Source organism: Filicampus tigris, chromosome 21, assembly GCF_054856515.1.
Source record: "Filicampus tigris isolate MCC_2025a chromosome 21, RoL_Ftig_1.0, whole genome shotgun sequence".
Taxonomy (NCBI): domain Eukaryota; kingdom Metazoa; phylum Chordata; class Actinopteri; order Syngnathiformes; family Syngnathidae; genus Filicampus; species Filicampus tigris.
Genome location: NC_141237.1, coordinates 14,917,825 through 14,942,938, shown reverse-complemented (window position 1 = coordinate 14,942,938; position 25,114 = coordinate 14,917,825). Strand labels below are relative to the sequence as shown.

The window sequence follows — 25,114 nt, the reverse complement described above, 5'->3', positions numbered from 1 at the left end:
CTCTTCTATCTTTGTGCTTTGATGAGTATAATTTAGAATAGAAATTGTAAATTTCTTCAGAGATTAATTTTGTGTTAGAACATTCCATATCATTAATCATTAAGACATCAATTTTATTCCTTATTTGTCTTCTTTTTTCAAGCCCCAAAAAATAAGATGAATTTTTCTCTCCTTGTTCTATCCATCTCATCTCGCCCTGGATCGAACATATGCGCTTTTTGCCTTTTGAATGTAGAAGTTATCTACTTTGGTTTGTAAATCTATTTTTTTTCTTTTATCATCATCTGATAAGTAATTTTTTCTACAAAGGTCATTTATATCTTGAAGTAATTTAATTTCAGTATCTTTTTGCCTTTGACGTCTGTATTTGCCACATTTGATAGATAAACTCCTAACGTTTTTAAAACATTCCCATTTCCTACAATAAGTATCTAACTTTGTATTGTTGTTAATTTCTACCAGTAAATTCTTCACTTTTTGTACAAAATCATCATCATCCAATAAATCTGCATTAAATTTCCAATAACCTTTTTGAAACGTTGAATTACTTCCAACTTTTAGAGTAATATCAATAATACAGTGATCAGTAAGTGGGGCAGCAGATTGACACATTAGTTACCAGGTCAACCACTTCAGGAGACACTAACCAAAAGTCTATTCTTGATCTTGATTGCCCATTTGGTTTTATCTAAGAAAATCGTTTACTATAGGATTTAATTAGAGCAATTTAATTAAATTTAATTTTCCCCAAATGTCTGTAAAATAATTCCCATCCATAAATTCTTTTAGTATATTATGGTGATGATCATTATACATAGATGGACATCGATCTACCCAATCATCTGGAATTAAATTAAAATCCCCTCCAATTAAAATAAATTCTATTCTATAAGTCCTCTTAAATTCAGCAATATTTTCAGTAATGGCCTCCAGTAACAGTCTGTTTCGACCAATATTATATCCATACATATTAACCAGAATTGCAAAAACCCCTTTCAGATTTACAACCGCAACAATCCAATGACCCTCTGTATCTATTTTAGAAAAAACAATTTCCCCAGGACAATTATTAAAACAAATAGCCACTCCACCGGATCTATTACTCCCATGAGAGAAAATAATCTTATCACCCCATTGGTTTTTCCAAAATAAAACATCTTCCACACATGAATGTGTTTCCTGCAAAAATATACATTGTGCTTTCAAACCTTTACAAAACAAAAAAATGGCCTTATGTTTTAAATTATCCTTAAGACCTCTGGTTTTCAACGATATAAAAGAAAGTTCAGATTCCAAAAAAGGCATTAAAACAAACAAACACACAACCGACTAAATTACACTTTAGAGAATTATCAAAGTGCAATCACCTTATTGAAATATATGTACCTAACACTGACATTCCTCTAATAAAATTCAAATAAATGTACCTCTCCAATTAACTTTCAGAAAATTCTTTAACAAGGTTACATCCTATTGTTCAGTTTTTAATTTCAATCGGTTTCCCATTAATGAAACCGTAAGGTCCCCGGAAGTATGCCTTCATTCCAGCTTTCCCTGCATCTTGAATCTGCGGCCATAGAATTTCCCTTGCCAGCTTGTCTGCCATTGGTATAGCTTCACAAAAACGAACTCCAGCCTCTTTACACACAGTGAATTCCTTTGTCATCTTCCAAATCTCATCTCTGTGTTGATGCTTGACGAATTGGATGATCACCTGGCATGTTCTTCTCTCCTCCCTTCTTCCCAGTCTATGGTGTCCACCACGTCGTTCATCTTCTGCTCCCACATAGGTGCAATCTTCTTGAGTAGATCCACCACCTGCTCTCTGATGTTCTCATTTTGCATTTCTTTCATGCCTCTTATTTTCAAATTCCAGCGTCTGCCTTATCTGTCCTGTTCACCAACTTTTTCTTTCAGTGCGGTGTTCTCCTTCTCCAAATTAGTCACTTTCACTTCCAAATCAGTCACTTTACTTTTACAGTCGTTCAGTTCCGCAGTGTTAAACTCCAGCGCCTTAGCTAGGCTGCCTATCATCGTGCTGTTATCTTTAATCTGCGACTTAATATCATCCAGTTGATTTTCCAGTTGATCAAATCTTGAGTTTAGCACTTTCATTATGAACTCCAACGAAGAATCATCATTTGGCTTCTCCCATTTGCGTATCAAAGTTTTAGTTGGAGTGATTACCGGAGAAGCATCAACCTCCTGGAAATTTCTTTTATCCGCTCCACCACTGGAAACTTCCATTGTGTAGCAATGATCCTCCGCTAGCACGTCTTTAGCCATATTGCTAGCCTGCAAGACAGCGCCGTTTTTTGCGTCAGAAGTTGAGTTTTCTCCTTTGTTCTTCTGTTCTATTTTCTGTTTAGGCATATTTCTTGTCGTAACCCAGTTTTCTGGAGAGGAATTCGTTTTCAACTACTACATTTGAGGAATTTGACTAAGAGCAACAGCCGTTGCGTCAGCTCAGTCCGCCATCTTGCCGGAACTTTTCAGCTTTTGTAATAATTTAAAATGTAAAACACGACGCTCCAGGTTTTACAACAGTTGTACAGCCGTACGGCACCTCGACGTCTGAAGTGACGTGACGCGTATACAATTTGATCTAATGGGTATAAAACAAAAATAAAACAAAAGTTATAATGGCGAAAGTTGGGAGAAAACAACAGAGCCCCATTTGGGATTACTTTGATTATGATTGTGTCTCGGACAAAAGCAAATGCATTGTCACGGAGATGGGCCTTATGTGCGGCATGTTGCTCAGGGGAAAAATCTCTCTCTCTCTCTCTCTCTTACAGGTCTGCACTCTTCTGTTCAATTGCCAGGTTTTTATGTTTTTTATGTTATGTTTTATGTTGCTTGTTTCATCTGCATTTTCACTTTAGAAATAGCATTAATGCACTGCACTTTTCTTGGCATTATTGCACTTAAAGGGACGATGGGGCCATGATGGCCATGTTTTCACTAACACATTGATTTTATATATTTTTTGATCAGGAAAATGAAAAGAGTTGCCATTTTCTATTTTATCCATTCATTTTGGAGAAATTAGGAAATAAGTAACTCCATGAATAACGCCCCTTGATAATGAGCAGAATGGCCGCGCCCCCTAGCGTTCTATCCTTGTTCGGCCGGAGCCACGCGAGGAACCATTACAAACTCTCCATTGGAAATCAATGTACTTTTGTTGCTTATAACGTCCAAAAACGGCGATCAATTGGCACCAAAATTTATGTGGACATCCCTACTAATGCCCACTTCAACATATCAAAAGGATTAACCTCTCCATGGCTGATTTATATGAGAATGAGGAAATGTGGAAGTCAGCAGAGTCACGTAGGCTGGAACCAGCGCATACTGCTTCTTTGCTTAAAAAAAAAAAAAAAAAAAACTGCTTCTTTGCTGATCAAGGTTAGGGCGGGCGAGACATTAAACACCAGTCAGGATATTTACAGAGACTGACGTGGAAATGAGACATGCACATTTATTTGTATGAGGAATGGCCCCAGAGTTTCGACTTATAAGGCGCCGTCCAATTTGGAAGGTAACAGCCGAAATGGCACGTTCTAATGCGGCCACACTCGGTTGTGCAGTCAAACTCAGCCGCTCTAGAAATGTTTGTTCGCTGTTCGATGAGGACTTTCGTCACTCTCACGCCGCTTCACTCGGGCAGAAGTAGGCGGCTGCAAGCAGGGAAGCAGGAACATCGCATGCGACTGTGACTGAGGCGACACGACGACACAGGCTCATCTTCACCTCCGCATGCTGGGCAGACAGTAAGGAGCTAATGTGATTGTGCTAACGCGTTTTGTTTTAACGGCCTGAAGCTAGTTGTTGCTATCCGTCCCAATACTACCATTAGCCCGGGGACGGAAACCCCCGTTTCCAATCTGCCTGCTGCTGCGGCAAGCCGCGTCTCTCTCCCTCCTGAGACACGAGTTTAGCCTCGCTAAATGTCCGAAATATAACCAGTCGGGGCTCGTGTGCGCGTTCATGCTCTTGTCCGCTTCAGTTTGTGAAAGGGGAGGAGCAATTGCCACGGTATTTTGGATTATGTGGAGGTGATCATGATGAGCTCACGTTTTATGTCAATAAATCCAAACAATTGTGCATAACACTTTTATACTTTCACAGGTTGAAGTGGACAAGAGTAGTAATGTGCCTTTGCATTTTGGTGGCGATCGGTTGCCGTTTTAGACAACAGAACTGTCAAAGCGAGCAATATTACCACGCATGCCTTCCTCGCGTAACTGGACCGCTGAGACCGAAAAGATAACATAAGCCGCGCCCCATACGGGGCCGGGAAATTTGTTGTAAACCTGATCACAAAAAAAGACCTTCAATCACTACAGAGTGTTTTTTTTTGGGGGGGGGGTGCTTTGGTACTGATGTCATTTTTACATGCAAACCTATTATATAAGTGCCAATGTTAAGCTCATCCCAGTATCCCTTTAAGTTTAAGTGGACTGTTATGTTATGTTATGTTTATACTGTTATTTGTTGATGGTTATTCATACATTGTTAGTAAGTTAATACATTTTTCAAATGTTATCTTTATTTGAATAAGCAGCACTTGTTACTGTAAAAACAAGCCACACCTGACAAATACATCAAATTCTAAAAAACTACAACAAAAACTGATAAAATTTAAACTAAAACCAAGCATTTTCCCCAAAACTAAAACTAATAAAACTAACAAATATTTTCTAAAAACGAAATAAAACTAACTGAATTAGAAATAAAAAGTCAAAACGAAATAAAAACTAAACTAAAATGAAAAATTCAAAACTATAATAACCCTGCATGAGAGTGGAGTTGTTGTTTTTTAATATATGTATCTATTTAATATTTTGCTAGGTTACTACCAACATTGACAAAATATCATTTTCATACTTTATTAAATACTCCCCATTGTCAATTTTTAGAGCTATTTTTATGACCTGATTTGGTGTTTTCAGGATTTCTTGTGTGTTTCCTTTAATCTGCTTTCGCAATGCTTGATAATCATCTCTTGTTCTCATAATATTTACTAATTCATTGATATCGGTGTTATACTTTATTTCAGCATCATTAGTTCCCAATTTTATAAATGTTTGATATCAAATGTTTTTATTTTTAATGTGTTCTCGATATCTTTCGTCATCCATGGCTTATTTAAGCCTTTATAATTACTGGCGACTTTAGTTAATGGACAGTGTTGATCGTATAAGGAGAATACGGTAGACTGAAATGCATCACACGCAATATTTGGGTCTTCGTTTGACTAGACCTCAGACCAGTTTTGAATATCTCGGTCCAATTTAAAAGCGGCAATGGAACATTGTGTTCTTAGTCTTATTTCTGATAGGGTAGCTTTGTTTTTGGTCGTCCATTTTGTAAAAGTCATTGTCAGGGTCCAAATTATTCCCAGAATGGAATGTCCCCACTACTGTTAGTCTAGTTTTATTTTTATCCAATGCTGTTCCTTACATTTCACTACAGCACTGCAGCACTGTCACTTAGAGTATTTTTTCCTCTGTACTATGTACAGGCCGAAATGAGTGTTCCTCATATTTTTTATGTAGATGTAGGTTGGTGTGTATACACATGTGTATATACACATGTTACTGCGTATATCTACATAGGTTTGATTCTAAATGTTTGCCGTCAATGTTATACATTAATGGCCACATTATGCCGCCGCCCCTGTGTGACCTATATCTTTGCTACTGTAACAATGAAAATTTCCCCACTGTGGGATCAATAAAGGCATTCTTATCTTATCTTATCTTGTGGTCAGCATATTCAAAGGTTTTGAAGTCCATTTTTTTTTAAGTGTGTGGGTTAGAGTAGTACTGTAATCTGTAATTTAAGATAAGATAAAATAAGATAAGAATGTTTTTTCAGCCTCTAATACAGTTGTTTTATCTAAACACAGCGCCACTGACTGATGATTACAGCTACGCATATTTTACACAGACAGACTACGGTGGTATATTCTTTTCTACACTATATCCTTAAGTATTTTTATCTTATTAAACATTTTTATCTTTTTCATCACGTAGATTTCGAAGAGGCGACAAATCGTGAGGTTAACAGGAGCAGGTTACCGACATACGATCATACGATCCTATAGCACATGCTGATGACGATGAGTCTACACCCGGGCCATCGCATATTGATGACGGTTCCATCAGCACGCTGATCAACGCACCGCTCTTATGCAACCCTGATGGGACTCCGAAGCAAGAGTGCGACACGCCCCCGAGGAATGATGGCGGAGACGCGTCTCTAACATCAACTGCTGCAGCGCACGTTAACCAACATTCGCCAGCGCGTAAGGACGAAGCGTTTGGATCAGACCCAGATGACATATCTGACCACGCTCTGATGCTCGTCGGCGAAGAATACGAGCGACGTCATACAAGCAACGGTGAGAACATTTCTATTCAAATCAATACCCCGGCTAATGCTAACGTCACATATAGCTACCTAGCTAGAATACACGTGCTCACTTGTGTAAGGGTGTTTTTGTTCTAAATTATTCCTATGAAGTGATTGGGCTGGATAACATTGTATAATACACTATCACTGACAACGTCAAAAGAAGAATATTAATACCCACCGTTATTTCACCCATGCAGCCGCTCAAGACAGCTTGACCAGAGGCCTCACGCAGAACACGGGAACCCGGAAACGGCGCTGCGGAAGTTACGTAATTCGCACCAGACGCGGAAGAACCCGTCAAAGACGACACCAGGGAGCCACCTACAGGCGAGGTGGCATCACATGCCGCACACATCCGACATCCTGTCCGTGTATAGACAGATGTTATGTTCACGCGGTTGTCTGCATATGATGCGTTTACTAAAAATGGCTGGGTTTCAATAGGTTAGAATTTTACACACACACACACACAAACACGATTTTTTATCATTCTTGTAGATATTTTACACCTTAACTGTTGTAATGGAAGACTACGAGGCTCTAAATACACCACCGCCGATAGATATGGAAATAACCGAAAATCAATCACCCGATAGATCAGAATCCCCCCCGAGTAGCGACACCGTTAAAAAACATGATTCAAGCTATAAACAAGGGCTGTTTTAATGATGGTCACGAATCGCAAAAAATACCATCCCCTTTAAAAAACATGATTTGTGAAATAAATGATGGGGATATTCCTCCTAGCGATGCAGACGAAACAGGGGGTGCTCATAACACACATGTACAGAGCGCTAATACGACGATGCAAATAGATGAACACCCCCACCATTCACGGGAAGGGTATGTTCATAACACGTACATACCGAGCGCTAATACGGTGATGCAAATGAATGTACAACCCCATCATTCGCGCGATACGAACGCACGAGATATTTACAACATCAGATCACGGACACGGGGCGCACATCATTCGTTAGGCAATACCGAACAGGGGGATGGGGTTTTAATAACGCGGTGACGTCATTTCAACAATATTGAATTTAGGAGGCGTCTAAACACACCAATGGGGGTAGCTAACATCGATTTCACAACATTCTACACGCACATAAAAAACAACATAAACACACTCGCTGATGAGGTAAGCAGAGTAGTGCAACATGGCGATAGGGTTCAAGCCGAAATAGTGGGTGAAGGTGGGTGGTTTCATCGACAAATCGATGTAACTGATGTGTCGAATGATATTACAGAGGCGGTGGGTGATATGCTTTGAGCACATGGCACAATCTATACTAAGATTATGCTTGACTCAGACCTTGAATTGGTTGTACAAGATTGTGCATGCTATGCGCGGTGGTATTCGTCCCCGTCGACGTTTCTTAAAATCTACAAACGCTGAACTATTAAGGAGGAAAAAACATCTGTACATGGTTTATAATAAAAACAATAAACTGTGTTTCTCGATATGTCTAGCCCATCTGCTAAACAGTGAGCTGACATCAAACCAGGCGATGCAACAAGCTGTCATTCTGCAGGAAAGTGTGGGGTTGAGTTGTCACACGGCGGTTAATCTGTCTGATATGCACAAATTTGAAAAACTCACCAGGCACAAAATAGTTGTGGTTTACCGTGATGACGACTGCCGTCCTCTTTCTTTTTTCGAGACAAAATACCCCCGAGCGGACAAAGACACATTGTTCATATGGTTGTTAGACGGTCATTATTATGGCATAAAATCGATCGAAAGGTTCACAGGTCACACTTATTTCTTCAGACATTGCTACAATGGTCATGAAAATAGACATAAGGGGCATTGCAGCGTCTGTCTCAATCCGATGTGTAAACAACAACATGCAGAACCCGTCCGTTGTGGGCGTTGTAACAAAACATGTCATAATACAGAGTGTTTTAATAGACATAAAGAACCCAGACAAAATGACAGATCCTCATTCGCCGCTAGTAACTGTACCACTTACATAAAATGTGTAAAATGCCATCTGCAATATTATGTAAAGCCGTGTGGTGATGGAGCTAAACATAAATGCTACAAAGCTAAATGTACGCTGTGCGATCAAACCCTCCCTGAAGCAGAGGAGGTGTTATTAAACCCGCATATGTGTTACATAGAGCCCATAAAAGCTGAGCCACCGTGCAAACAGATAATCTACTACGATTTTGAAAAACATGTAGACGGCGATGGTAAGCACAAACCGTACCTGGTCTGTGCAAAATCTAAGAAGGAGGCTAAATACTGGTTTGGCACTAATTATCAACTATTACAGAAAGCCCCGATTTCAAAAGGCAACCTTTACTGCGCATAATGCAAGAGGATTTGATTCCTACATTCTGTTAAACAAAATGATAGATATGGATGTCAAAATGAACATTTTAATGCAGGGTAGCAAAGTCCTTTGTCTCACAGACCTTGACAAAGGATGAGGTATATCGACTCACTGTCATTCCTAACCATGCCGCTAAGCGCTATGCCAATAGCATTAGGATTCACGGATATGTCTAAGGGGTATTTTCCTCACAAATTTAGCTCGCCGGAACATCTAAACTACGTAGGCCCGTACCCTGATCCACAATACTACGATGTTGAACGCATGGCTCCGTCTCAACGCAGTTTTACGACTGGTACGCTAAAGCTAGCGAGTCAGTCTTTGATTTTGCAAAGGATGCGATAATGTATTGCAGAAACGACGTCGATCTCTTAATGTGGGGTTGTGAGAAATTTAGAGAGGAATTCATCGATGTGACGGGTACAGATCGGCTATGTCAAGGCTTTTAAATCAAACGCTCTCTGCTCAGATCATTGTTTCATGCCAAACCCAAGAAACGTAAACCCATACTTTTACGCGGTCCCGATAGTCTGGTGAGTGTTGTGCGAGATTGCGTTAAATCTTTTAAAAGGCCACATACCTTTAAAGCAAACGCAATACAAGAAACTGGCTGAGCATAAGAAGGATATTCGCCTATTGGCCGATAGGAAAAAGAGTCTAAAAAATAAACGCGCTCTGTTGGTTCAGAAGGGAGGATTCTTTCTTCCTATATTCGCGGCGTTAGCTCCTATGTTAGGGGGAGTCGTCAGCGGTCTGATAAATAGATAAACAAAATGCGCTGTGAGTTTGAAAAACACCCAAAAGATGTACCTAATAGCGCCCCATCAACTAGAGCGTATGACTAGACCGGAGCCGACCATCAGGGAGAACGCCGAACGTATCAAACCCTACTGCATTGTTATTTAGGGCTACGAAGGCAAAAAGATGCTGAACGCCTAACCATCACCCTAACCTGTCCTGAAGCAGCGGGCCCTGAAACAGCTCCCGTTACCATGGAGACGCCGAAGAATGCGGAAGAGGAGACGCGTTCATGGGTTGACATTACGGATACCATAAATCCTCGTTACCGTAAAAAATTTATGATATTTTAAGGAAATTATCAAACGATGAGACTGCTTGGACCCCTCGTAACGAGTTTATATTTAAGGGTAAAACCATCAAAGGATCGCGTATGACCGATTTACTCAAACATCTTGCTGTTACCGGTAAAAAGGTATCGGGGCTGGGGCGAATTTTTCCACGCGCTTTCGCTGTTAAACACACCAGAGATGACCGTCTCAAATCAGGATGCTCATGAACGATTAAAACGTATGAAAAGCGACGGAGGACCGGATGTCGGTGCTGTTGTAAAAAGATCAAGAACACGACAGAGGAAGCGGATTGGCTTACCGTTGAAGTGGACGATGTATTAATTTGTTGGAATGTTTTTTACGAATGTGTTGGAATGTAAATAAAAAAATACATACAACTCTGTAACTTTATCCATCCATCCATTATCTGTACCGCTTCTCCTCACAAGGGTCGCGGGGCGTGCTGGAGCCTATCCCAGCTGTCTTTGGGCAGTAGGCGGGGGACACCCTGAACTGGTTGCCAGCCAATCGCAGGGCACACAGAGACAAACAACCGCACTCACAATCACACCTAGGGGCAATTTAGAGTATCCAATCAACTTACCATGCATGTTTTTGGAATGTGGGAGGAAACCGGAGTGCCCGGAGAAAACCCACGCAGGCACGGGGAGAACATGCAAACTCCACACAGGGAGGCCGGAGCCGGGATCGAACCCACGACCTCTGAACTGTGAGGCGGACGTGCTAACCAGTCGATCACCGTGCCGCCTGTAACTTTATTATTCTTTTTAATTATTGAATAAAAACATTTTCGAAAAACATCATAAATGTTTCAGACAATTACATTTTTTTAAATGGTGAAAAGAATGCACGTTGCAGCGTTGTTTTTCCACATATCCGGTTACCATTGCATCGTTGCTGATGACGTCATCGGTGTAGCACTTTAATACTTCCGGGTACGTCATCCCACACCCCCTTCTACTTAAATAATAGACACAATGTTGACCTCACACGTCCGACAACACGTGCTGTAATTGGCGATGATGAGAAATTATATGGGTAGAATGCTTTTCGAGGAATGATTTAATACTCGTAGGGTAATAAATGGAGTCGGGAGGGTAATCCAAAAGGGTAAAAAAAAGTTGTGATGCCGTCATCCTCTATCGTTAAAGCCAGCCAATGTTCCCCCGGCATGCTGCGCGGATTTGTGTTTACAATACAGTATTTAGGGGGGGGTGTCACTCCCATATGTCAACTCATCCGACGCAAAAACCCCAGCGAATAACCCGCCCTGTCGACGCATCATAATATCATTCAATTCCATGGCATTCTTCGTATTAATAATAGTCCATCAACACCTCTTTTCGAGTTGATCTCCAGAATGGAATCGTAACACGCATAAACTACAAGCGTCGTGGTGTGTCTTTAAGGAGTCCTGAAGCGTAATTCAAGCCTCAAAACACCCGATGTAACGGCTGAGACAGCTCCCGAATCAGTGATAGGATTTAGGTTACAAAACAAAAAGGGCGTAACCTTGATTGAAGTCCTCCTGATCGATACACAGCAGTAAATCTTTCATATAACGCCCCGTAGCCGTGTATAAATTATGGAATTCAGTCGCTGGAATAGTTTAACAAAGTCTCGATCATAGCGCGGTATGGGTAGGTTGAGCTGGACTGCGAAATCAATTTATCTCCAAGCGTCACATCCACCTGACTGAATAGGATATTCAACGGGTAATTTATTATTCCCACACGATGGGCCGGTGGGATGTTTGAACCATCTCTACGAACGATTTTTAAACGTAAATGTAGCAACGTATCCGTGAGATCTATGTATTTAGAGGAAGAACCCGGAAGAAAGAATTCAAGGGGGGCGCTATCCACTATAGCCACCAGGGGGAGTATTTCCATGTATTGACTATGGTCAATGGATACTTGGGTTATGGGCGGGGAAAACAGGTCTAATTCACTTACTGCGCATTCTTGCGATTTATGATGCATGAGAGCTATTTTTAAGAGAATATATTCACGATGCTTCTCCTACCTCGTCTAGCGGGTAATGATTTCTTTTTGACAGCGCGTGGCCTTTTTTTAATAGCCCGTAGACGTACGCCGGCAGGTCTTTTTGTCCTCCTTCGATTTATGACAATAAGACCCGATCCGCGCTGCTCATCGCCTTTCCGTTGGATTTTTTCAATCACACGACCATCACCTGCGATGCCTTTTACTGCAGTCTGAAGGTGTGGTTTGGCCATGGTAAACCCTTTTTTTACTAAGGGTGCTACAAAACGGAATAATTTGGCAAAAATAGATCCCAAGCCACGTCTGTACTGCACAGGGCTGCCGTGAAAACCCGGGAAGAACCCGCCGGCTTGAGATTCATAATAATTTACAAAGCGTTGCGGGTCTTGGTGCGTTGTGATCAAAACCATGTTTTTATCTCGGTCTGAAATGTAGGACGACGATAACTTTACCGTATTTAAAATCAACAGGTTTGTTCTGGTCGCTTCTGATGCGGATTCCAATATGCTGTATATGTCTTTTATTCACAGGTAGATAATATGTATGCTTAAATGATTTATTTATAATGTCACCGTACCTCCCCTCAATCGGTATCGTGCGCAACAGAGGAGCGTACGCGTCACCAACCGCTTGGTGCTGAATCACGTCGGTGTAAATGAAGAAATGGTAATTACATGCCTTTTTATCTATAGGGTGGGGTGCTGGTATTAATCTCTGCTTAATAGTGAACCACTGGCAAGAGTTCATACCGACAATGTACGCTAGAGGGGGCTTGAACATGACTTTATGATTATCGGGTCCGGACCAGTGAAATTAATGCGCGCCTATGTCATATTGAAGGGTAAGCTCGTGACCCATTTTCGCCTGTAAAAGAGTTTGTATATCGCGACCCAATCTTTCCGGATCGTCAATAACGCCGGGTTTCACATGTAGTTGTCGTAGTAAAAGACGATCCGTCTTTTCTGTGCTCATCGGTGTTCGTGCTTCCGGGTCTGCGTGAGTAAAATGCAGTACGATCCGCGGGTATAGTATGTAACGTTCCCAATTACCCTCTAGATTATTGTGTTGTGCCAACGCTACTCTGAATTCGGCTATCGTATTATCATTGTATATATTGGAGCTAGCATTTGAAGCTAATGTGACACTGAAGTCACGCCCACTCGGCGTCGCCATACTGAATATGTCACTCAGTCATGCGCAGTCCCATTTATATGTCCCTAATGTCAGATGTCTGTACCCAGCTGTCAAATTTGCTAGGCCAGCCTTTCCAACGCACCAGGGATTGATTTACACCGTGTATTTTACGTTTTTTTTATAATTTTCTCAACATGGTATGCTCGTGTTCGTGTTATGATTACTTTCTGTAACTCCTGTTCGTAAAATGTACCTTCGACTGCTTCCTTGTCATAATCTACCAAACTGTAGACAGGTGGCTGACGTGGGATGCATTCAAATATCGTAAAAATCTCGTGGGTAAAACTCTGCTCGTATTTTTTATCAAATACAGCGCATGATTTCGAAATGCGCACGGCGTCACCTTTTTTAAAAAGCATTTTTCTTCTCCCTCGGTGTATGTTTATTTTGCCATATAAGTTATGAAAGACGCTCTGTTTATTTTCAAACGTGACCTGGTTCGGTGTCATTTTGATACTGCTGTGATAAGTATTGTTGTAACTTTTGAGGAAGTCCGGTAACACATCGATGTAACGACGGGTGTTCCTAACGGTGAAAAATCTCCACATCCGCGTTTTCAATGTCCGGTTAAATCTTTCAACAGTTTGAGCCTTAAGGTCACTGTATGTGGTAAAATGATCTATGTTATGTTTTTTCATCAGTTTCTGAAAATGGTTGTTGTGCTGGAGATTAGAGGAATTTCGCTTTCGGGGTTTGGCGGATTCCTTAACTACTTAATTACTTGTACCAAATTCAAATGAGGTGTAGAGAAAAAGGAGAGGGAACCAAATCAACAATTAGAATTTATCAACAAGTGATTATTAATGACAAACAAATTTAGTTGGGTGCCCAAATTAATACTAATAAAATGTTCTGGCCAACGTTGCCGCGGTTAATGGAGGAGAGAGGCGGGGAACTTTTCTCCGCCGGCGAGTGAGCGAGTGCACCTGCTGCCGAACGTCGGGGAGGAGCTCCACTGTCGAGGGCGGCCGACCGTTGTGACGACGAGGGACTACGAAGACGCTGCCCAGTACAGCCGAAGCTCACAGCCTACCCTTGCAGACCGTGAAGCGCCACGAACGGCTGCGGGTGTCCCTTGGTGTCCGAGTGGTGAGCTAGCTGCTTCTAGCTAGCTCGCGATCATGTCTGGTGGCCGCCGGGCTGAGAATGCGCTTCGAACGGCGAATGCGTTCTCTCCGCTGTTGTGAACAACTCCTCAAGTTCTTTAGCTAAAGGTGGAGGCACTCGGCAGCTAGTAACCTCGCTGACTGTTAGTTCCCTTCGACTCACTCGGCTTCTCGTGATGCTCCATACGGTGGGGAAAAATGTCCAACCTTTTATCGCGCTCGCCACGGGCGTACTAATATTGTACGTACAGTCGCATGATGTAACACTTAAACACAATCACTTAACCATCCGCAGAACAAACTAGTATACAAACAGGCGTAACAAACTAGAACCTATTTAGACGAACACAATATGAAATATGGGAAATTATAATAAACTCCCACATATATTGCAGACACTTCAGTACAGCCGCCCCCTGATTTACGGCGCAAATCAACAACTACTAAATGAGGGTGTGCGGTCTAGTAGTCATTCGGTCAGGTCAGGCGGGTCAGAGTCAGAGTACGGAGGTAGCTGGATCAGTCGTGCCACTGGTCTGTGGTAAGATCTTCCTCTAGCGTCCACCACCGCTGAGCGGACTCTTCCGTCGTCCCTTTTCACGATGTTCATCACCCGTCCAATGAGCCAGCGAGCTCAAGGGAGTGCCTGATCCACGATCACGACTGCGGTTTCTGGTTCTAGGTTGCCCCTTTGAGCCACTTGCGACGGCCTTTCAGGGATGGGAGGTACTCCGTAGTGAACGTCTTCCAAAATTGGTCGGCTAAGGCCTGACTATACCTCCATTGTCTCCTGCCGATGATCTCAGTGGAGGCATAGACCGCCCGTCTCGCCGCCCCATCAGAAGGGTGTTCGGTGTTATTGGGTCGAGATCGGCCACATCGCTGCTGACGTACCCCAGTGGCTTGGAGTTCAGTATTGCTTCAATTTCCACCAGCACGGTGTTGAAGACTTCTGCTTTGGGGACCTGAGCTCCGAGCGCGGCACTGAGGGCAGACTTCACGGACCTGACCTCTCTCTCCCAGGCCCCACCGAAGTGGGGTGCGTTTGGAGGGTTGTAGGAGAAACTGGCCTGCTGACTGGCCAGCTCTTTCTTCAACTCCTCACTCACCTGGTTGTAGCTCCTGATGAGCTCAGCTTCTCCTCCACTGAAAGTCGTCCCGTGATCGGACCAGAGGGTATGGGGTCGCCCTCTCCTTCCCGTGAATCGGCGGAACGACTGGAGGAAGCTGTCTGCTGTCATTTCGGCCAACACCTCGAGATGGACAGCTCTCGTGGTGAGGCACTTGAATATCATTCCCCATCTTTTAGCAGTTCCTCTCCCAACTTCTGCCCTGATGGTGAATGGACCGAAGCAGTCCATACCTGTGTTGTAGAAGGGCGCTTCTTGGAGGCACAGGCAACAGGGTGGAAGGTCAGCCATTCGTGGCATGATGGGCTGAGTTCTTAGCTTCTGGCAGACTGTACATGACCGTTGGTATCGTCGCACAGCCTCCCGTCCGCGAAGAACCCAAAACCTCCTCCTGAGTTCAGCAAAGAGACGCTCCGCACCAGGGTGATACAGCTTGGTGTCATCGTGGCAGATCACCAGGTTGGTCACTGGATGTTTCGAGGGCAGTAGGATGGGGTGTTTGCTATCCTCTGTGAGGCCCTGAGCCCGTCGAAGACGTCCTCCGACGCGCATGACGCCCTTATTGTCCTGCTCGGGGGCCAGTAGTCTCAGTTTACTGTCTCTTGGTAGCTCTACCTTACGTTCGAGACATGCAATTTCGGCTGCGAAAGCCTGCTGCTGCAACCTTTGCAGTAACATAATATCAGCTGTGGCATAGTCGTCGACGCTGAGGGGGGTCGTGTCTCCCAAGTCGGGGTTCCTATGGCGGAAGGTCCGTTCCTGGAGCTCCTCCAATGTATGGCAGTCTTCAGCCTTTGGACCATCGGTCTGAGTGTCTTGGAGTCCTGTGAGTCCGCAGAAGATGGACTTCTTTAGTTCCGCTTCCACCTTTGCGGTATCAAAGTTTAGGGGAGGAGGCCACTTGGTTTCTGTCTTGCGGAGGAAATCCGGTCCTTGGTGGTAGAAGTTGGGACGGGCCAACTGCTCGAGGGTTGCACCTCTGGTGATCACGTCGGCCGGGTTGACATCGGTTCCTACGTAGCGCCAACAGCCGGTTCCCACGAGCTCTTGGATCTCCGTCACCAGTCCCTACAAAGACCTTGTAATTACACGAGGTTGACTGGGTCCACTGGATGACGGTTGTGGAGTCGGACCACATCCAAACCTCATACAGTGGCAGGTGGAGCTCCTCCTTTAGCATCTTTCCCATCTGTGCTCCACTTAGAGCAACGCAGAGCTCCAGTCTGGGAATTGACTGTTGCCTTTTGGGCGCAACTCTTGAGTGTGCGAGGATGAAGGTTGACGTGAACTGTACCATCGGGCTCTTCCGCACGCAGGTATGCTACTGCACCATAGGCCATCTATGATGCATCTCAAAACACGTGAAGGGAGATCTTGCTGCTGGTCAGACTCACCCCCGGAGGAAAGTAGCTCCTGAGGAACTCGACCTGTTTAAGGGTGGGGAGCTCTTCCTCCCATTCCCATTGACTCAGGTAGGGGTTCATCCCACCCCCTTTTCTCTGTCTAAAGCTCTCTGACCAGAACCTTGGCGCGGGTCGTGTAGGGGTTGATGTGACCCAACGGGTCATATTGACTTGCCAGTGTACTATAGATCAACCTCATGGTGACGTAATGACGAGGCTCGATCTTCCTGCGCCGGTTGCACAGTGTGTCGGATTTGAAGCGCCAAAGGAGACCCAGCGTCATCTCCTGGGCGTTGTCACTGGGCTGGGAGACCCAGGTCTCACTACTGTCAGACTTCGCTTCCACCGGGAGGTCTTGGATGACCTCAGGGTCATTATTGGCCCACTGTCGGACATCAAAGCCAGCGGTGGCCAGGAAGGTGTGAAGATAATGCACCATCTTGTGTGCCTCTTCTGCTGTCTCCACTCTGTGGAGGCAGTTGTCCACATAAAAGCTGTGATGGACAACATCGGAGACCCCAGGGGGCGCGGTGCCGCCATCGACGTGATGCTGCAGGGCGTAGGTGGCACAACAAGGGCTGCAAGTTGTCCCGAAGGGCAGCACCTTCCATTGATAGATGGACGGTTCTGGGTCTGGGATTTGCTCTCCACAGGAACCTCATGAGTGGTTTGTCTTCGTCGAGCAGACAGACCTGATGAAACATACGCTTTATACACTGACTGCGGTCTTCTGCCTTCGAAAGCGCACCATGACGCCAAGGAGAGATGGGGTCAGAGTGGGGCCTGGCAGGAGGTGGAGGTTCAGGTTTTGCTGGCGTACTTGGAAGCTGCAGTTAAAAAACACTCTGTTCTTTCCGTTGTGCTTGACATTGTGGTGGGGAAGGTACCATGACTCAGCACTTCTTTCCGCCTCCGCAGGTTCCAGCTTCCTGATGAGTACCGACTCAATGAGTTTGTGCATCTCCGGTAGCTGTCTCAGGGTCTTTGCTGAGTCTTCATTATGTGCTAAGCAGGCACGGCATCGCTATGCTAGGGGGAAATTTGAAGATTGGCATGGGCTCTCTTCTCAAGAGCGGTGTAGCATATCTAAGGACACCGCGCACCCAGACACGCTTGGTTCTCGCTTGTAGAAGATCCATAGCACTCTTGTCTTCCTTGGAGCAAGTGTGCATCTTCTCGTTCTTGTATGGAGTGATGTCCATCTGCCACAATTTCTGGACGTTCTCCAGCAGTGCCCCGTCTTCATGTCCAGCTCCTATGTAGAGGCAGTGGGTCCAACGGGTGTTCCCATTTCTTAGATGGATGGAGCCCTGGAGGGTCCAGCCCAATGGGGTCTGCAGCGCAACAGGACATCCGGGTGGACCCTGAATGATGTGCTTGGGTAAAGTGAGACGCATGTTATCAGAGCCGAGCAGGAGGGTGGGCTTCACCTCCTTTGCAGAGTCGATCCCCAGGTTGCAGAGATGAGGGTACCTCTTCATCAGGAACTCCATGGGGTAGCCGTACTGGGAAAGGCACAACTCGGCGGCAGTAAACACGTGACTCACTTCGTAGGCTTCTTTAGGCCGGACGACCGTTGTGATGGTAAGGGCCACACTCTCTCCACTGATGGTTGTGCGCCCTGGTTGGATGGTGAGAAGATCCATATTCTCTGCTTGACCCCTGAGTCCTAGCGCAATGGCAGCCTCACGCATTAGCAAAGTGCGCTCTGAGCCATCATCAATAACTGCATAGGTCTCCAGGGTCTTGCCACGGTGCCGAAGGACCACTGGCACTATTTTCAACAGCACGCGGGTACTGCTACTCCTAACAGGGCCCACATAGTAGGTGCGGATCGCTTCTGGTGGCTCACTTTGGGCTTCCACGACGTCAGGTTTGGCTTTGTCTTCCCTGATGTTGAGGTCGTGGAGGTCTGTGAGGTGGGTCTTCCCACATCCAATCTGTCAGCAGGGTTCTTTAAGGTGCAGTCCTTCGCTAGGTGCTCAGGGGCACACTTCCAGCACCGTTTATTGTCTAGTATCCACTGTTTCTTCTCCTCTGTAGTCTTCTCTTTGAATACGCGACAGTTGTCCAGCCAGTGGGCCTCGGTACAGCACTGGCACTGGGGTGGAGGTCTCTTCTCTCCTTTCTTTGAGGAGCCGCCCTGCCTTTCAGGGTCTCTCGTTGCTCCGTGTGGACCGTCCCTTGTTGCTTGAGGTTCGGTCGGACTTGTTTCGTCCACAGCGCCTCGGACCGTCACGCTTGGGGAGGCAGATATGCCTCATCTCAGATCTCAGGAACTCCGAAAACTCCACGAGGTTAGACAGCGGTTGTTTGGTGTAGAGACGCTCATGTTCACGTCTGAAACATTCTTCCTTCTCTTTTGGAATCTTCCTAACAAAGCATTGGAGCCTGCGTGAGTCAAAAAAATTGACTCTGTGACCGGCGTCTCCCTGAAACTTCAGCATGCTCACCAGAGCCTGTATCAACGTGACTTGATGCGTGCCACTCTTCTCGCAGGCGAGCCAGTCGCCCTTCCAGGTCTCCAGAATCGGCTTGGTCTGCCCTTGGGGGTCTGGGAGACCTCGCCAGTCGCTCCTCTCTTCCATGCTGGCAGCGGGTAGGTGAGTTTTCTCTGGTGGATGCTCTCGATGTTTGCCTCGAGGCAGAGGCAAATTGCAGTTGCGCGGCTGCGAGCCGTGTGTTCTCCAAGGCTTGGGCTGCCGCTCGATCGCACTCCCGCTCCAATGCTTCTGCGGCTCTCCTTTCTCTGTCGAGCGCATCTTGCCGGAACCGCTCCTCTCTTACGAGTGCGTCCTCGCGTTGTTGTTGCAGGAGTTGGGCTAGGGTTTTGGGGCTTGTGCTTTTAATGCTTGACTTGCTTGAATGCTGGCTGCCACTGCTGCGTCGGGATGAGCAGGACTTTCTGCCGGGGGGCCTACCATTTCGATGGGTGTCTAGGAAAAACTCGCCTGGTTGGAAGTGATGGAAATCTTCCCCCTTGTGTGGCTTCACATGGTCGGGGGGGAAAGGTGTCTTGGCTGGATTCTGAATCGGTTCCTTCTGAGTCACTTTCCTCCCTTTCTTCTTTCCTAAATTCACCTTGGTTGGCAGTGTTCAGTGGCAGGGGGTTAGTAGAAGTAAATCTGGTGCTACTAGTCTGGTCGCTCTCTAGACTAGGAATACTGTTTGTCTCTTCGTCTGGTGTGCTCATGACATAGTCATCTAGTCTCAAGGGCTTTCGGCGCTCTCTGACAGCGCGTGACTGAACTTCAGCAGGGAAAATATGACATTTTACTGAACACCTTTCGCTCACTCTAGACATCCTAGTCTGATAAATCCGGGTCGAAGGACCAAAATTGTGCTGGATCTTAGAGGAATTTCGCTTTAGGGGTTTGGCGGATGCCTTAACTACTTAATTATTTGTACCAAATTCAAATGAGGTGTAGAGAAAAAGGAGAGGGAACCAAATCAACAATTAGAATTTATCAACAAGTGATTATGAATGACAAACAAATTTAGTTGGGCGCCCAAATTAATACTAATAAAATGTTCTGGCCAACGTTGCCGCGGTTAATGGAGGAGAGAGGCGGGGAACATTTCTCCGCCGGCAAGTGAGCGGGTACACCTACTGCCGAACGTCGGGGAGGAGCTCCACTGTCGAGGGCGGCCGACCGTTGTGACGACGAGGGACTCCGAAGACGCTGCCCAGTACAGCCGAGGCTCACAGCCTGCCCTTGCAGACCGTGACGCTCCACAAACGGCTGCGGGTGTCCCTTGGTGTCCGTGTGGTGAGCTAGTTGCTTCTAGCTAGCTCGCGATCGTGTCTGGTGGCCGCCGGGCTGAGAACGCGCTTCGAATGGTGAATGTGTTCTCTTCGCTGTGGTGAACAACTCCTCAAGTTCTTTAGCTAAAGGTGGAGGCACTCGGCAGCTAGTAACCTCGCTGACTGTTAGTTTCCTTCGACTCACTCGGCTTCTCGTGGTGCTCCGCACGGTGGGGAAAAATGTCCAACCTTTTATCGCGCTCGCCGCGGGCGTACTAATACTGTACAGTTCAGTTGCATGACGTAACACTTAAACACAATCACTTAACCATCTGCAGAACAAACTAGTATACAAACAGGCGTAACAAATAAGAAATATGGGAAATTATAACTCCCACATAAAATTGCAGACCCTTCAGTACAGTTGTTGAAAATTTATTTCCCTTTGTCCGTTTGCAATCTCAATGGCGCTCCGCTCTCTGCTAAAACAGATTCGAACGCTTTTGTGACTTGAATTCCGGTCTTATTTTTTAAGACACGTGCGTATGCCCGTTTTGAAAACGCATCGATGACCGTGAGTAGATATTTATATTCATTGTTGAATTCTGATAAAGTCAGCATATCACATAAATCAGCCTGAAATTGGCTCCATACCCTTACGCAGGCGGTTGACACCTCCGTAACTACCTGGATGATTGACATCATAATATATTTTGGACATGCGTCTCTTTGTCGCCATGGTTGGATACCATATGATAGATAATGATGTGCGTGTCGGTTAATGACTGATTCGAACTCACGTAATGTCTTTTTTTTTTTAATTGATTATAAGGATGTAGAAAAAATACATTCAGAATAAAATGATCACATGGTTGTATAAAAATACATTCAGACTGTATGTAGAAAAAATACATTCAGGATAAAATGATCACATGGTTGTAGAAAAATACATTCAGACGCTGTGTGTAGAAAATACATTCAGAATGAAATGATCACATGGTTGTAGAAAAATACATTCAGAATAAAATGACCACGTGGTTGTAGAACAATACATTCATGATTAAAATGCTGTTTAGAAAAACAAATCCTAACTATGAAATAATGTAACTGACTATGCTGTATAACACATCCGACTGCACTTTTGACTCGGTTGCATTTCTGAACATGTCTATTTCATATGTCAGCTGTACAGGTATGTCATCCATCCATCCATTATCGATACCGCTTATCCTCACAAGGGTCGCGGGGCATGCTGGAGCCTATCCCAGCTGTCTTCGGGCAGTAGGCGAGGGACACCCTGAATTGGTTGCCAGCCAATCGCAGGGCAGACAGAGACAAACTCACAACACTTTATCAATCAATCAATCACATTTTATTTATATAGCACTTTTCATACATAAAAATGCAACTCAAAGTGCTTTAAAGCATTCAAAGCAAAACATAGAATTATCTTCAATCAAAAGAAAAGATAAATTATTTAAAAGTTGTTGAAAGCCAAACTAAAAAGGTGTGTCTTGAGCTTCCTCTTAAAAATATCAACAGTCTCTGCAGACCTGACATCCTCTGGCAGGCTATTCCAAAGGTGAGGACCAAAATGGCTGAATGCAGCCTCGCCATGCATTTTGGTCCTCACCCTTGGAATAAATAAAAGGCCGGCGCCAGAGGACCTCAGGATCCGCGAGGGCTGGTATGATAAAAGCAAATCAGATAAATAAGATGGCCCAAGACCATTAACACATTTATAAACTAATAAAAGTACTTTAAAATCGATCTTGAAACACACAGGGAGCCAATGCAGCAATTTCAAAACTGGCGTAATGTGCTCCCGCCCTCTGGTTCTCGTCAGCACCCGAGCGGCTGAATTCTGCAGTAGTTGCAGTGGTGAAATGCTCTTTTTCGGGAGGCCAGAGAGCAGGGCATTACAGTAATCTAAACGACAGGAAATAAAGGCATGCATCAGCACTTCCGTGTTAGCCTGAGAGAGAAACGGGCGGACTCTGGCGATATTCTTAAGGTGATAAAAACCAATCTTGGTTACATTTTTAATATGAGGAATAAAACTGAGCTCAGAGTCAAAAATGACGCCAAGGTTCTTCACACAGTGTGAGGGATTAAAAATGTGTAGTTTTGGTAAAAGCTTCTCTCTCTGACCTTCGGGACCGATAACTAAAACCTCAGTCTTGTCCTCATTGAGCTGTAGGAAATTATCTGCCATCCATGACTTGATATCTAAAATGCAATTTAAAAGGGTATCAATGGGTCCTGTGTCATCAGGAGACACGGCAATATACAGCTGCATGTCATCAGCATAGCTGTGAAAGCTGATGCCGTGTCCCCTGATGACATCCCCGAGGGGAAGCATATAAAGATTAAAAAGTAAGGGGCCTAAAATCGAACCTTGAGGAACCCCACATTTAATTTCATGAGTTTTAGAGGAACAAGTATCCATACTTACAAAGAAATAGGAATAAAACCAGTCAAAAACAGTACCAGAGATGCCCACTAGATTTTTAAGTCTATTTAATAAAATTTGGTGATCTACTGTATCAAAAGCAGCGCTTAGATCCAGTAGCACCAAGACTGTGAGTTTTCTCACGTCTGCAGTGCACCTAATATCATTTAAGATCCTTAAAAGAGCAGTCTCCGTACTGTGGTTCATCCTAAAACCAGATTGATATTTCTCTAAAATATTATTTGTATTTAAAAAATGATTCAACTGGATGAAAACCAGTTTTTCTAAAATCTTACTTAAAAACGGTAAGTTGGATACGGGTTTGTAGTTATTAAAAACGCTCGGGTCAGAACCGCTCTTCTTCAGAAGGGGCTTCACCACCGCCGTTTTAAAGGCAGCGGGGAAGACGCCTGTCTGAAGAGAGCAATTGACTATATTTAAAATTTGTTCTTCAAAAAATCCATAAAATGTCTTAAAAAGAAATGTGGGAATTGGATCCAAAAGGCAGGTTGTTGGGTTTACCTGGGAGAAAACTCGAACAAGTGTCCTTGCATCAACCAAGTCAAAACTTTCCAGTGTTTCCTCATGTAAATATGATTGTCCGGGTTTATTAAAACTTGTGTTTTGACGGGCTAAAAGACTGGATCTTATGTCATCGATTTTACTTCTGAAGTGGTCTGCAAAGTCCTCACAGAGAGCATCTGTTGGTCTCTGTGGGGACTTACTAAAATCAGAACTAGTTAAAAGTTCAAAGGTGGAGAAGAGAACCCTGGGGTTGTTTTTATTGACTGTAATGAGCTTTGAGAAATAGGAAGATCTTGCCAGTTTTACTGTTTTATTGTAAGATTTCAGTTGTTCGCATAAAATTTCATAGTGTACTGTAAGTTTACTTTTTCTCCACCTCCTCTCTGCACTCCTGCATTTTCTCTTTGATATTTTGATAGCATTGTTTCTCCACGGGGGTACAGTCTTTGTTTTTGTTGTTTTAATTAAAAGTGGAGCTACTGAATCTAATGATGATTTAAGATGTAGGTTAAAATTGTCAACAATAAGATCACAGGGTGCAGGTAAAATGTCAGCAGGAGTGTTTTTTAAGATCTCGATAAAATTTGCTGCCACCTCAGAAGATAGGTAGCGTTTCTTCACTGTTCTGACTGGGACTGCTAGATGGTTAAAACTGGCGATGTTAAAATAGACACAGTAGTGGTCTGACACTGCCAAGTCAACAACAGAGGACACACCAGCAGACAAGCCATAGGTTATAACCAAATCCAGGGTGTGTCCTCTGTTGTGAGTTGGCTGCAAGACGTGCTGTTTAAAATCCAAGCAGTTTAAAAGGTTTGAAAAATCTCTGGATAGTGGGTCCGAGATGTTGTCCATGTGTATATTAAAAAACTTTAGAGTCCAATCAACTTACCATGCATGTTTTTGGAATGTGGGAGGAAACCGGAGTACCCGGAGAAAACCCACGCAGGCACGGGGAGAACATGCAAACTCCACACAGGGAGGCCGGAGCCGGGATCGAACCCACGACCTCTGAACTGTGAGGCGGATGTGCTAACCAGTCGAACACCGTGCCGCCCAGGTATGTCAGGTATGTCATATTGTTGTGAATATATCACACAATCGATATAAATGGTAGCCAGATGAGCGGCTGTAACATCTCCATCCCATTCGTTCAAAATCAATTCCATTTTTTCAGCCAGACATGAATTATTCATTGCAATAACGCTTCTTACAATCTCAGACCACAAACTATGAAATAAGGGTTTGTGAAAACGATCTTACTTTCGCCATGATTGTTAACATTCTCTGAATGGAATCTGTGTGCGGTGTTGTGGATGAACGCTCTATGACCAGTCCTAAAATTTCTGTCCAGTCATGAATTCTATAGTAATACCTGATGGCCAGTTTTCTGCAAATATTTCCCATTCTTATTCGTAATAACACTGCAACATAAGTTGAATGGTGGACTCTTTAAATGTAATTCCCTCTGGAAGGTGGTGACGGTCTTGTTCAATTTTCTTGAAAATATTTCGTTCCCGCGCTGACTCGATTAAAATGATCTCCGAGTGTTTTAAGTAAGTGTGGCTCGACTGTGAGGTTGAAAAGTTCCAACATCACCTTTATGGTTGGCAGCAGGTTAGCATTGCATAATTTCGGAATCACCTCGCTGAAGTGTGCGTACAGTAGATATTCAACTTCCTATATATACATACAAC

At 44.3% G+C, this 25,114-nt stretch overlaps 1 long non-coding RNA gene across 3 annotated transcripts; it reads left to right on the top strand.

Annotated features, from left to right (window-relative positions):
* The first annotated feature begins 3,458 nt into the window (after positions 1–3,458).
* Positions 3,459–24,482, top strand: LOC147127766 (uncharacterized). Of its 3 annotated transcripts, XR_015084196.1 has the most exons (5): positions 3,459–3,776; positions 5,918–5,968; positions 6,045–6,412; positions 6,624–6,758; positions 24,335–24,482. It is a non-coding gene; the product is annotated as an uncharacterized LOC147127766 (long non-coding RNA). The 3 variants fall into 3 exon arrangements; XR_015084194.1 differs by lacking the exon at positions 24,335–24,482 and having other exon boundaries at positions 6,624–10,265; XR_015084195.1 differs by lacking the exons at positions 5,918–5,968; positions 24,335–24,482 and having other exon boundaries at positions 6,624–10,265.
* The last annotated feature ends 632 nt before the right edge of the window (positions 24,483–25,114 follow it).